General features: G+C 48.0%; 1 pseudogene; it reads right to left on the reverse strand.

Annotated features, from left to right (window-relative positions):
• Nucleotides 1-6,272: 6,272 nt before the first annotated feature.
• Nucleotides 6,273-6,572, reverse strand: LOC123406124 (annotated as a pseudogene).
• Nucleotides 6,573-14,710: the final 8,138 nt, after the last annotated feature.

The raw sequence follows: 14,710 nt of genomic DNA on the forward strand, positions 1-14,710 counted from the left end.
TACGCGACTCCTATCGGGATCGTCGACACGTCGGGTGGCCTTGCTGGATTAGTTTTACCTTTGACGAAATATCTTGTGCATCGGGATTCCGGTGATGCTTTGGGTAATCTCAGAGTTGAGGTTTTCCACTAGGGAAGCCGACGAGATCGCGAGCTTCGTGATTGAGGATTTCTATGCGGCTTGTGGTAATTTGTGATGGACTAGTTGGAGCACCCCTGAGGGTTAAATATTTTCGGAAAGCCATGCCCGCGGTTACGTGGCAACGTGGATACTTTGTTTAACACTGGTTCTAGATAACTTGAAGATAACTTAATTAAAAAATGCCAACTGTGTGCGTAACCGTGACTGTCTCTTTCGTGAGTTCCTTCTCCGATCGAGGACACGGTGGGGTTATGTCTGATGTAGGTAGGTGTTCAGGATCATTTATTTGATCAACAGTAGTTCACGTACGCTATGCGTAGATATTCCCCCTCTTATTTCTGGTACTCGTAAGATTAGCCACCAAATATATGCTTGGCCGTTGTTGCAACCTCACCACTTAACCATGCCTCATCCATTAAGCTTTGCTAGTCTTGATACCTTTGGAAATGAGATTGCCGAGTCCCCTGTGGCTCACAGATTACTACAACACCAGTTGCAGGTACAGGTAAAGGTTACTTGACGCGAGCGCGTTGATTGTTCATTTGGAGTTGCTTCTTCTTCTTCTTCTTCATCGATCTAGGATGGGTTCCAGGCCGACAGCCTGGGATAGCAAGGATGGACGTCGTTCTTCTTTCTCGTTTGTTTTCGTCCGTAGTCGGACCCTGCTCTTGTTCATGATGATTATGTATTGTACTGATGTGACTCTGATGTAGCTTGTGGCGAGTGTAAGCCAATTCTATATATATATATATCTTCTTTTCAGTACATGTACTTGTAACGATATCCATTCTTGCGACAAGACGAGATGCGCTTCTATCCCTGACGAGGCCTTCATTCTCAATTGAGGATAGGGTCGCATCTTGGACGTGACATGTCTAGTCCATTGCACACCAGAAGCATAATAATGGAATAATATCAACAGTGGTAGCGCTACTTAATCTCAACCGAGTCAGTCTTGTCTTGCCTCTGTTGTGTGGTGGGAGCTTGACATCCATTCTATTCTAGTTCAGTATGACAGTGGAACTACTATCACACTCCTAAAAGGAAAAAAATCCTATGGGCTCAAAGACAGTAGCATATTGTTTGTATCAATCAGTTTACTCATACTATGTGAGAACAGTGGATTCAACCCAGCCAACCAACTTTGTGAAATGTGCCCATTGTTTGCCTTGTGGAAAGAAAAAAGAAAAGGCCCTTCGCTTACTACATACCTTCATTTGCAGAGAGCCAATCTCTCACTCAACTCCTAAAATATGCAAGAGGAGAGAAATGGTGTCAGAAATTAGCACATTGCCAACTACATTTTTCTTCAACAGCTGCTACTTAAGCTAGTATCGTTGTCTGTTGTAATCTTATTCTGTGAAATTCTCACCTCTTGTGGCGACTGACATCTCTCGCTTGCTCGTCCTAAGAGCCTTTGGAGGTGACAAAAGCATCAGGCCATTAGTTCGCAACGCCAAACTCCACACTGTCTGTTAATTCGCAATTTGCAGCACACCCACGAATGAATTCAGCGAGTTTCCTCACTCCAACACCTAGGGCATTCTCGATTTATCCTCCATCCACACAGGCGCTAGGTTACCCTAAAACCCTACATACGGAAAAGTTTTTCGCCCGGACCAAGAAGCTGGCCAAAACACATGAAAGAGTTGACGTGCCTTTTTCTTATTTTAGAAACACAAGTCCCATAGGACAATGGTACAATTCAGGACGCAATAGTTCAGTTCAGTCTCGTGATGATTTTTCTTTAAATAATATAACACTTAAGGAACTTAAATATATTACTACTTATTTCAAGTAAAGTTCGCCAATTTTAAAAGTAAGTTCCAGGCCAAGAACTACAGATTTTTTAATATGAAAAACTCAATTTTCCCTCAGCAACCAAGAAAGCACAAGTGCATGATCACATAGTACATATGTAACCAGCCACTACAGTCAAATCCAAAAGGTAGCTTCTATACAGTAGAATAGCATTTCATACATAAAGGGAAAAGTACATGCTTTTGCCAAACCATAAACCATGCGGATTTTGTCAGGGTTACTCTCAACTCCCAATCATGCATCGTACGACTAACCTAGCTCGGAGCACGAATCAATCAGCCCCGCCGGCCGGCCGCCCGGCCCCAACCCAATCCCCTCACCCGCCCACATATAGAAATACTGATAGTACGATTCAGACGGCGGCCGAGGCGAGGAGGGCAGTGGACTGAGCTAAGGCGGAGATCTTCTCCCTGAGTTGCGCCAGCTCCGCCCGGAGAGCGGCCGCCTCGGCGGCCTCCTTGACTCCGCCTATCGGGAGCTCCCTGGCCCCCGTCGGTCCACCGCCGCCTGCTCCTCCGCGGCCGCCCCGGCGGCGAACACCAGTGCTCGAGGTCCCGCGGGCCGCAGGGAGAGCGCCTCGGGGACCCTAACCTGACCGACGGGATCGAATGCGAGATGCCCGTGAGAGGAGCAGCGCCTGCAGGGTCCAGCCGCCCTGCATCGTGGGGCTCGCGTGGAGAGAAGGCAGTTTGATCGGTTTCACGTATTCAACCGAACCCTATGAACCGGATTTTTTCTGTATTTAATCAATTGGTTTATGGAGGGATGAAAAAAATCGGTGGAACTACGGTGGCAGTGCTAGCGAGGGGGATCTGTCATAGTCGAACCATCACGACAGACGGCAGATCCCCCTTTAATAGTAGAGATATGTCACAGATCTACAGACCATATCTCATGAAACCCAAAAGCATTGTCTTGACCAAACAGTCAGCATGCAATGCATGGTGCTACTCTCTGTACCTGCATGTGAACCAACATCAAATTGGTAAGACAAAATTCCAGACATGAGGGTGTCCAAGGGGGCAAGTTGTGAAGACCACTACCCACATCTCGAGAAGTAAAGCCCTATTTCCATAAAACCAATCATGATACTTATATCAATCATCACCACCATAATTTTTCTATAGGTATGAACAACAAAAAAGAGCATGTATGGCCTATAGGTATGAACAAGAAAAATGAGATGATTAGCATGGGAGGAAAGAAGTGGGAGGAGGACGACCATGCAGACGAACTGTTGTTGCTGGAGTTGCAACACCACCGACATGGAGTATGGGGAGGAGGCGAGAAGCACGACGTCATCCCCCTTCCCCATCCTCTCGTGGTCCCTGGCCCATCACCAGCCTTGTTGCACCTTCCTTCACCTCCGTCCCCTGACTGGTCACCAGCATCGCTACTCCCCCCCCCCCCCCCCACTACACACACATCTATTCCTCACCTCAACTGTGTAGATCCGGCTACATATCGTCCTCCGACACCTAGGGCGGCAGAGGATGAGGCCTATGGGGTGGGAAAGAGGAGGGCCTTTTGTTTCTGCTGGCGGCCATGGAACAATTGAAGGGGAGGAAGAACAGTACAGCACCTGAAGGAAGTGGCGGCACGGGGGCCATGTTTTTGCCGATAGTAAGACTAAACCGCTGGCTCAGTCTTCTAGATATGCTCATAGGGATAAGGCATGCGTGCATGCGATATGTCACAGATCTACAGACCATATCTCACGAAACTCAAAAGCATTGTCTTGACCAAACAGTCAGCACGCAATGCATGGTGCTACTCTCTGTACCTGCATGTGAACCAACATCAAATTGGTCAGACAAAATTTCAGACATGAGGGTGTCCAAGGGGGGAAGTTATGAAGACCACTACCCACATCTCGAGAAGTAAAGCCCTATTTCCATAAAACCAATCATGATACTTATATCAATCATCACCACCATAATTTTTCTATAGGTATGAACAACAAAAAAGAGCATGTATGGCCTATAGGTATGAACAAGAAAAATGAGTTGATTAGCATGGGAGGAAAGAAGCGGGAGGAGGACGACCATGGAGACGAAATGTTGTTGCTGGAGTTGCAACACCACCGACATGGAGTATGGGGAGGAGGCGAGAAGCACAACGTCGTCCCCCTTCCCCATCCTCTGGTGGTCCCTGGCCCATCACCAGCCTTGTTGCTCCTTCCTACACCTCCGTCCCCTGACTGGTCACCAGCATCGTTACTCCCCCCCCCCCTACACACACATCTGTTCCTCAGCTCAACTGTGCAGATCCGGCTACATATCGTCCTCCGACACCTGGGGCGACAGAGGATAAGGCCTATGGGGTGGGAAAGAGGAGGGCGTTTTGTTTCTGTTGGCGGCCATTGAACAATTGAAGGGGAGGAAGAACAGTACGGCACCTGAAGGAAGTGGCGGCACGGGGGCCATGTTTTTGCCAATGGTAAGACTAAACCGCTGGCTCAGTCTGCTAGATATGCTCATAGGGATAAGGCATGCATGCATGCGATATGTCACTGATCTACAGACCATATCTCACGAAACTCAAAAGCATTGTCTTGACCAAACAGACAACATGCAATGCATGGTGCTACTCTTTGTACGTGCATCTGAACCAACATCAAGTTGGTAAGACAAAATTTCAGACATGAGGGTGTCCAAGGGGGCAAGTTATGAAGACCACTACCCACATCTCGAGAAGTAAATCTCTATTTCCATAAAACCAATCATGATACTTATATCAATCATCACCACCATAATTTTTCTATAGGTATGAACAACAAAAAAGAGCATGTATGGCCTATAGGTATGAACAAGAAAAATGAGTTGATTAGCATGGGAGGAAAGAATCGGGAGGAGGATGACCATGGAGACGAACTGTTGTTGCTGGAGTTGCAACACCACCGACATGGAGTATGGGGAGGAGGCGAGAAGCACGACGTCGTCCCCCTTCGCCATCCTCTCGTGGTCCCTGGCCCATGACCAGCCTTGTTGCTCCTTCCTTCACCTCCGCCCCCTGACTGGTCACCAGCATCGCTACTCCCCCCCCACTACACACACATCTGTTCCTCACCTCAACTGTGTAGATCCGGCTACATATCGTCCTCCGACACCTGGGGCGGCAGAGGATGAGGCCTATGGGGTGGGAAATAGGAGGGCCTTTTGTTTCTACTGGCGGGCATGGAACAATTGAAGGGGAGGAAGAACAGTACGGCACCTGAAGGAAGTGGCGGCACGGGGGCCATGTTTTTGCCGATAGTAAGACTAAACCGCTAGCTCAGTCTGCTAGATATGCTCATAGGGATAAGGCATGCGTGCATGCGTTCATAGGGGTAAGTATATGTACATCTTTGTAAGCATCAGTGTGTGCAAGCGTGAAATATATTATAAGCACATGTGTCAAGACATATCAACATACCATGGTCCTAATATGTGTTGCCGTTTCTCTTTGTTTCGTTTCATATTTGTAATACCGAGTTAAAATATGAAGATTGGTGGCCTTTACATGTTTTACTCCTCACCCAATAAACAAAAGGCCACCGACTGCATGTTTATTTGCCAAACCTTTTCGTGTGAACCAGAAGCCAATAATGATCAATGATCTGTTCAATTGTTTGAAGAAGTACCACAATATAAAGGGGGAGAATGAAGTTTGAACCTGAAAATGGAATCCATGACACGGAACCTCACCTTGCAGCCGACCGTCAGTATCTCGATAAAAGATTGAGCATGGCACCACAATTCTTCTCTTCCTCTCCAAGCAATCACTATGAGCCACCATGAAAAGTTGCTTGCAACGTGGATATACAATGTTGGAGCTGCAGTATCAACATTTGTCTCACTCATCTTCGTACAAAGATAACACCACAATGTAAAAAACAGTAAGCAAGAGAATACTCCAGTTGCAAATGTTTGAAGTGTATAGAACTGAAGAAATTATAACCATTGTCAAGTACCAATTAAGCATCAGAACAAGCTGAACCTAGTTTGTTCATCTACACAAGCGACAGGGAAATCATCTCAAGATACAGAATGGACATATACCTGGCCAGGATAATCTCGTCGTTCCAAGCCGAGCCCTACATCCGGGCCCTCTCCTCGTATCTGCATCACATACACAAGACCGAACGGCCGATGCTGAGTCAAGATAAGAACCCTCAATCCGAACCAACTCAAATCATATCTATCTAGCCCTCCCTTAGTTCGGAAAAAATCTAATCTCATCTAACCAAACAAAAGGACCCGAACGAGATCTCTCCCAGGCAAAGGAAGATAACACCAAAACGAAGGAGGGGATCAAGACGCGGTCATACCCTAGCCCGAGCCGACGATGATGTTGTTGATGGGGATGAAGATGAGGTTGACGAAGAAGCCGATGAACCCCATGACGACGAACCCGACCGTCGTCCGCGCGGCCACCTTGGTGAACTCTACGCGCCGAATCAGGGTCAGATCTGGCGAGAGAGGAAAACGAACCAGATCGGAAAACGAGGGGAGCGCGCGAGCGCGTGGGTCCTTACCCTTGCGGTCGGGCTTGTGTCAGCGCTTGACGAGGCGGACAATGTCCTTGGCGAACTCGCGGAGGGGTTCCACGACGGAGTCGACGGCGTCCATGGCTGGCTGGCGGGCGGGCGGGCGAGATCTCGGAGCCGCCGCCGACGTTCAGTTTTCTAAGGATAACGAAGGTTGTGATGGACGGGGAGGAGGGGATCGTGGGGGTGATGTTTTTTCGCGTGAAATCTTGCCGCTTGCGTAGGGTCGCACTATCACGAGGAAGGTGGGGATCGGTTTTTTCTGTCAACCGGTTTTTTCTGTATTTAACTGACTGGTTTATGGAGGGATGGAAAAAATCGGTGGAACTGTTAGGGGAGCTAACGAGAGGTCGAACAATCCTGCTGGTTGAACCATCACGATGGCACATCCCCCTTTAATAGTAGAGATGTGTACCTGCGCATCCACACGTTGACCCTCGCCCTCCATTCAATCCCTTCCGTCTGTCCCGTCAGAGGCCCCCCACATGCGCCTCGCTTCCGGCACCTCTGGACTCGGGCCGAGCGCAGAAGATCCCAGGCGGAGAAAAATTTGTGTTCTGACCTGAACTCGAAAAAAAAACAGATTTAACCTCCATTAAAAAAAACGAATATAACCTATTTATGTGACGCCAACGTCCCTAGCGTGTGGGTTGTACGAGAGACGCCAGGGACCATGATGTTTGGTAGTGGCCCGTTCGATCTACTCAGCCGTTAACCAGATGACGTGACAAAGGGGCCATACCCCTGGCGTCTGGCCCCCTAGACCCAAACGCGAGGAATCTTGACGTCTGGCTCGGGTAACTTAACTGCTCGGGCCCGATCCACCCACCCACCCATCTTCTTCCTCAAGTCCCCTCTTCCCCTGACACACCCCTTGATCTACTCCCTCCTCCACCAAAATAAATAGATCGAATCCCCCAAAGCTTCTTTGAGGTAATCTCTTGCAATCCCTCTATTTTTTTGGTTTCAACATCTTATTTTGATAGTATTTTTGAATATTAGGTTATGTTAGATTAGGTGATTTTGTCTTAGTATTAGGGTTTGATAGATGTATGTTAGTATGTTAGGTGTTAGATGTTAGTATATATTAGATGTATGTATATGTGTTAGTATTAGGTATTAGTATTAGGTGTTAGTATATGTTAGATATATGTATATGTGTTAGTATTAGGTATAAGTATTAGGTGTTAGTATATGTTAGATGTATGTATATGTGTTAGTATTAGGTATTAGTATTAGGTGTTATTAGGCGTTAGTATATGTTAGATGTATGTATATGTGTTAGTATTAGATTAGGTGATTTTGTCTTAGTATTAGGGATTGTTAGTATATGTTAGTATGTTAGGTGTTAGTTGTCTTAGTATTAGTATTAGGTGTTAGATGTATGTATATGTTAATTTTTGTAGTTGTTAGATGTTAGATGTTAGATATATATGTGTAGGCAAATTTTATCAAATGATATAGTTGTTAGATGTATGTATATGTATAGTTGTTAGATGTATTTTTTTGTGTTGTTGAATACGTTATAGAAGTGTAGATGATATATAAGTGTAGGATGATATATATGATATATATGTGTAGGTGTATGTATTTGCCTTTGGTTATTTTTTTTACAAAAGAGATGATGAAATTCAATGTATGTTATTTTTTCATAGGATGGTGAATGATAATGGCCCTTGGTATGATGGATTAATAGAAGAGTTTGACAGAGTGCACCGTGGTCGTGCAATTGAGAATCGTAAGGTAAGAAGACTTAATCGAAGACTTGTCAATTATTTGTGTTTTTATGTGTGTTTGTCGTACTGATATGAAGCTCACATTCTTTGCAGAATGTAGTAGCTATGCACATGAGGGTTCATGGTGCAAATGACTTTCCATACAACGTGCGATACGAGCCCTACATTGCAAGATTGGGTCTGCTGCCCTTTGTTTTGCAATTCAAGAGGAACCCACCACCGGTGAACCATGCAGCGCTCACCGTACTGACGGATCGTTGGAGGCCCGAGACACACTCTTTCCATCTTGCCTGTGGGGAGATGAGGATGACCTTAGAGGACATGCCCATGATAAGCGGCCTTCCTCTCAACGGCGATGCCGTTACGGGTCATGTGAGTGCCGCTAACTGGCTACAGCGGGTTGGCGTCTTAATTGGTGTTGACCCCCCCCCCCTCTGCCAGGCAAGCCTCATGCTTCAAAAGTGAAGCATTCCTCGTTAAAAGAAGTGAGAGGAGGGGACGAGTAGCGTCCCGTGCGGAGCCCTGGTGCGGCAGATTCACGTCTAAGGGCAGCAAGACCGTCCTCATTATCTCTAACCTTGCGAGCCTCCCATGTATATGATGGGGATGTACATCCTGCCCGAAGGTGTGCATAACGCCTTTGACAAGGAGTTGGCTAGGTTCTTCTGTCAGGCAGGGGATGGTCGACCCAAATACCACATGGTGAAGTGGGCCGATATCTGCCTGTTGGGGAACGTCGCATGGGAAACAAAAAATTTCCTACGCGCACGAAGACCTATCATGGTGATGTCCATCTACGAGGGGGATTTCAGATCTACGTACCCTTGTAGATCGCACAACAGGAAGTGTTAATAAATGCGGCTGATGTAGTGGAACATCCTCACGTCCCTTGATCCGCCCCGCGAACCGTCCCACGAACCGTCCCGCGATCCGTCCCACGATCCGCTCCGATCTAGTGCTGAACGGACGACACCTCCGCGTTCAGCACACGTACAGCTCGACGATGATGTCGGCCTTCTTGATCCAGCAAGAGAGATGGAGAGGTAGATGAGTTCTCCGGCAGCGTGTCGACGCTCCGGAGGTTGGTGGTGATCTTATCTTAGCAGGGCTCCGCCCGAGCTCCGCAGAAACGCGATCTAGAGGAAAACCCGTGGAGGTATGTGGTCGGGCTGCCGTGGCAAAGTTGTCTCAAATCAGCCCTAATACCTCAGTATATATATAGGAGGGAGGGGAGGGGCCTTGCCTTGAGGCTCAAGGAGCCCCAAGGGGTTTGAAGGGGGGGGGGAGGAGGAATCCTCCTCCAATTCTAGTCCAACTAGGATTGGAAGGTGGAGTCCTTCCCTTCCTTCCCACTTCCCTTTTTTTTCTTTGATTTTCCTTCTCTCTTGCGCAGGGGCCTTCTTGGGCTTGCCCACCAGCCCACTAAGGGCTGGTGCGGCACCCCTAAGGCCTATGGGCTTCCTCGGGGTGGGCTGCCCCCCCCCCCCCCGAGTGAACATCCAGAACCCATTCGTCACTCCCAGTACATTCCCGGTAATGCCGAAAACTTTCCGGTAATCAAATGAGGTCGTCCTATATATCAATCTCCGTCTCCGGACCATTCCGGAAACCCTCGTGACGTCCGTGATCTCATCCGGGACTCCGAACAACATTCGGTAACCAACCATATAACTCAAATACGCATAAAACAACGTCGAACCTTAAGTGTGCAGACCCTGCGGGTTCGAGAACTATGTAGACACGACTCGAGGGACTCCTCGGTCAATATCCAATAGCGGGACCTGTATGCCCATATTGGATCCTACATATTCTACGAAGATCTTATCGTTTGAACCTCAGTGTCAAGGATTCATATAATCCCGTATGTCATTCCCTTTGTCCTTCGGTATGTTACTTGCCCGAGATTCGATCATCAGTATCCGCATACCTATTCCAATCTCGTTTACCGGCAAGTCTCTTTACTCGTTCCGTAATACAAGATCCCGTGACTTACAATAAGTCACATTGCTTGCAAGGCTTGTGTGTGATGTTGTATTACCGAGTGGGCCCCGAGATACCTCTCCGTCACACGGAGTACCAAATCCCAGTCTTGATCCATACTAACTCAACGGACACCTTCGGAGATACCTGTAGAGCATCTCTATAGTCACCCAGTTACGTTGTGACGTTTGATACACACAAAGCATTCCTCCGGTGTCAGTGAGTTATATGATCTCATGGTCATAGGAATAAATACTTGACACACAGAAAACAGTAGCAACAAAATGACACGATCAACATGCAACGTCTATTAGTTTGGGTCTAGTCCATCACATGATTCACCCAATGATGTGATCCAGTTATCAAGCAACAACAACTTGTACATAGTCAGAAGACCCTGACTATCCTTAATCAACTGGCTAGCCAACTAGAGTCTTGCTAGGGATAGTGCTTTGTCTATGTATCCACACATGTATCTAAGTCTTCATTCAACATAATTATAGCATGGATAATAAATGATGATCTTGATAGAGGAATTATAATAATAACTTATTTATCATTGCCTCTAGGGCATAATTCCAACACTGCCTGCCGAAAGATCGAGGGGGCTTGGGAATCTCTGCATCCCGCCGCATGAACGTTGCCCTCATGCTTCGTTGGGTGTGGCGGATCCTGCAGTGAGATGGGGGTTTGTGGCTACAACTGATTGAGGCCAAGTACTTGCGGGGTAGACCCCTCTTGGCCTGCTCGCTCTCGACTGGGTCGCAGTTTTGGAAATCTATCGAGGGCATCAAGGACGATATTAGGTTGGGTCCGCTTCTCGGTGGGCAATGGGTATGGGACCCAGTTTTGGTTGGACGCCTGGCTTGATGGAGAACCTCTACGCTTGCGGTTTCCAAGGCTCTTTGCTATTTACGACGACCTAGTTGTCGTTGTTTGTGCGGCTGCTTTGGAGGACGTATGGCATATTGCATTTCGCCGCCCCCTCGGTCCAGCCGAGTTCCAGGATTGGGAGATCTTGCAGGCAGTGGTTCCCCTCCCGGACTCGTCGGTCAGTGACAGTGTTTCTTGGAGTCTTTCTCCTTCGTCGAGGTCCTTGGCATTTGGTACAGGACCAGACGACAGGGTCCCTGGCGTCTGGTATCAAGCTATGTTGAAATTTGTTGCATCGTAGCTGAAATTTGTTGCATCGACGATTTTATGTTGCATGGACAGATCTAACGGTGCAGCCCGCGTGCAGCCGATGGATCAGGCGGCCTGCGTGCGGCCGACCGAAAGATTCGGCAAGCGCGCCGGCGCAGAGCACTGCCCTTCATCAAATGGTTAGGAGTAGCAACAGTTGTTGCTAAGATGGTGTCTTCAAACAAATTGATGTACTACTTGTGAGGTCTTTGTGAATAATTAATAAAATGGCTGCATGCATGTTCAGATGAAGAGGTCAGAGATAATCCTCCTTTTTCTGACAAAAAAAACTTCGACTACAGCAGTGACAAGGTCATACACATACCGAGCTGCCCCAATAAGCTTCATACTTTTTTATAGCAATAAAAAGCTTCCTACTCTCTTTTTAGGATCAATAAGCTTCCTACTTTTTTATACTCCCTCTGTCCGTAATTATTTATCACACAAATGAATAAAAATAGATGTATCTAGAGTTGAAATACATCTATTTCTATGACAAATATTTCCGGGCGGAGAGAGTAACAAAAACAAGCTTCCTACTTTTTTTGGAAAAGGACACGCAACCGCACGTGCCCTCACTCGACACATAGAAAAACAGAAAAGAAACTGGCTGCTTGCACGCCTTAAGGGCATCTCCAATAGTCGAATGATCATCATCGGCAAAATTGTCACATAGGCGATTTTAATGGCATGACACATAATAAAAGAAGAGAGAGAATGAAATCGTATGAACTTGAAGCAACGGTTCAGGCACAAGTTTCGAGGTAAGCATGGTCATTTCTTCAACATTTAGTGGACCCGTTCAGTTATTTTACATACGGTTAACATACATTTCATTAAAGAGCTTGTATGATGTGTTGTTGGCTGCTGACGTGGACATTTATACCAACGATTGAACATACAGACTATTGAAGATGCTCTAACAGGCTGAGTCGGAGGAAAACAATCAACGGCACGGGTTTTAAAGCGTTGAATGATCGAACGGCTTAGGCTTTGAATGAGATTTCACAAAATTTGAGACGACTAAGATGTAGCATACCACTACAATTTTTATACTAGATCAACGACAATTAATACGAATCAGAGAGTAACTGGGTTATTCTGGCCTCTTGTCTTTAAAATAGAAGTTTCACATGTCTCTTTCTGTCATTGGCTCGGTATGCTAAACTAAATTATAATCAAACATAAAAAATCTATCGAAATAGCCAAACGTTTTACCAACTCAGTTGGCTCCAAACCAAATGAAGGTCTAGCATTTCGCCAAATTTCCGGCAGCCACCCACAATGGCCATAACCGAAACAATAACAGCTCAACAAAAACTTGGATGTCAATACTTTGGTCATGCCGAAATAAAAAAATAATGGCTGGCAATTTGGGGCTCAAACCACCGCGGCACTAGACCATCATTCCTCCAGCCTGTTAACGACCTTAGAAAGTCAAGAGTTTGAGATACAAGTGCATACCATACCAGCACCACCCCCATCATGCATCGGTCCCTGCCTAAACCCTCTACCAATCCGAGAAAGAAAAACAATACTCCCAACGTTAGGTTCACCATACATACATACTCCCTCCGTTCCTAAATATAAATTTTTCTAAAAAATTTTATTAAAGACTACATACGAAGCAAAATGACTAAATCTATACTTTAAAATATGTCTATATACACCCGTATGTAGGTAATCCATAGTGAAATCTCTTAAAAGACTTATATTTAGAATCGAAAGAAGTAGATGATAGATCCATGCGCTAATCATCATCAGAGTCTAGGAGATGGTGGTTTGTTTAGTCGACCCGGACGGTGTGTACGGCGAGGCGGGCGAACCGTCGACGCCTTCAACGCGGCAACTGCGTTGCTAGCACAATATATTAAGTAGTCGTAGTATGCCGGGGGCAGTACATACGTAGTACCTGGATCGATCCAACGGCTACTATAGCTAGCCGTACCAAATCAAGCCATGATTGCTGCGCTGGGTACGGTTAGCCAGCGGTCTATGCGTGGAGTAGAGTAACGCCCACGGGCCGCCAAATGGAGACTCCGACTCGACGCGGGCGGTCGGAGCGAGTTAGCAGCTGCACGCCATATGATGAGCCCAGCTAGGCAGGTTGATCCCAGCTTTAATAATCACTTATATGCGGATGCGGGTCCTGGCGAGACGAGCAGGTCGCTGCATTACGGGCGCCGGCGTGCTGTTTAAATTCGAAGATGGGTCTGGGTCGCCTCTGGGGGCTGACAGCCCCCTTGATCAAACATTAACGTGCTGACAGCCCCTTTGGTCAAATAACGTACTAGCGTGCATATCTATTGTCCGCACGATTTTTTTGCAAGAAACAAAATGTCATGGCAGTGGTGGCCCCACCGTCAGCTGCCGCCCGGCCGTCCATACCATAATCATCGTCGACATAGTTGGCAGCACACGTCGACATCATCGGCAGCAGCACACGTTGCGCGCGGCAGGCCAGGCCCGTGCTCCTCTGCCGCCACCCACGTATGCCTGCGCATCTGCACGTTGACCCTCTCCCTGCATTCAATCCCGTCCGTCCGTCCCGTCACATGCGCCTCGGGATTCGGGCCGCGCGCAGAGGATCCCAGGTTCCGTCCACCTTCTTCTCCTCCTCCCGCCGCAGCGGCAGCGGCAGAGGCAGCCGCTCCTACGTCTGCAACGGCTACGCGCCAGGCAGCAGGTCCGTCCACCGACGAGCTCCGACTCCGCCTGTTCGGCTGACTCGTGGGGCCAGTTGATACCCCGGGCCCGCCTGGAAGCGATGCGGACGCGTCTCCCTGCGGCTCCGCCGTCGCCGCACCGCGTGGTCGTCGTCGACAGAATGAGCGGCTGCATTTTTCCTACCTACTTTTCCAGGGACAGTAGGACGGACGGTAGAGCGGCATCACGGCCCAACCGCGCACATACGAGTAAACCCAAGGGGCTACGCGCAAAGTGGCCAGGAGCAGGAGGGGCCTCGCGCCACGTTCCGCAGCCCGCGGGCGCGCCACGTCGCCGGCCGCGGCACGTGGGGCCCCGCCCCCGCGCGTCCGCCGTGGAGGAGTTCCAGAACGGATTCTTTCTTTCGCCCCCTTCCTTTCGGTCACACGTCGAACTCTGCGCCGGATATTTTAAAACGCAAAAAGATGGGGGCCGCCGTCATTTGCGATCAGGTCCCCAGAAGAGGGAGAAATTGACGCTACTACACGCCCCTGCTTCCTTCATCTTTTGCACCCCCTACGGAGACGGGCTTTGGAGGGAGGCAAGCGTGGCGTGCAAAGCCGCGCAAAGAAACGGCGGGAAGCAAGGATGCGCGTTGTTGCAAGGCACGCCTTTT

Source organism: Hordeum vulgare, chromosome 6H (assembly GCF_904849725.1).
Source record: "Hordeum vulgare subsp. vulgare chromosome 6H, MorexV3_pseudomolecules_assembly, whole genome shotgun sequence".
NCBI lineage: Eukaryota > Viridiplantae > Streptophyta > Magnoliopsida > Poales > Poaceae > Hordeum > Hordeum vulgare.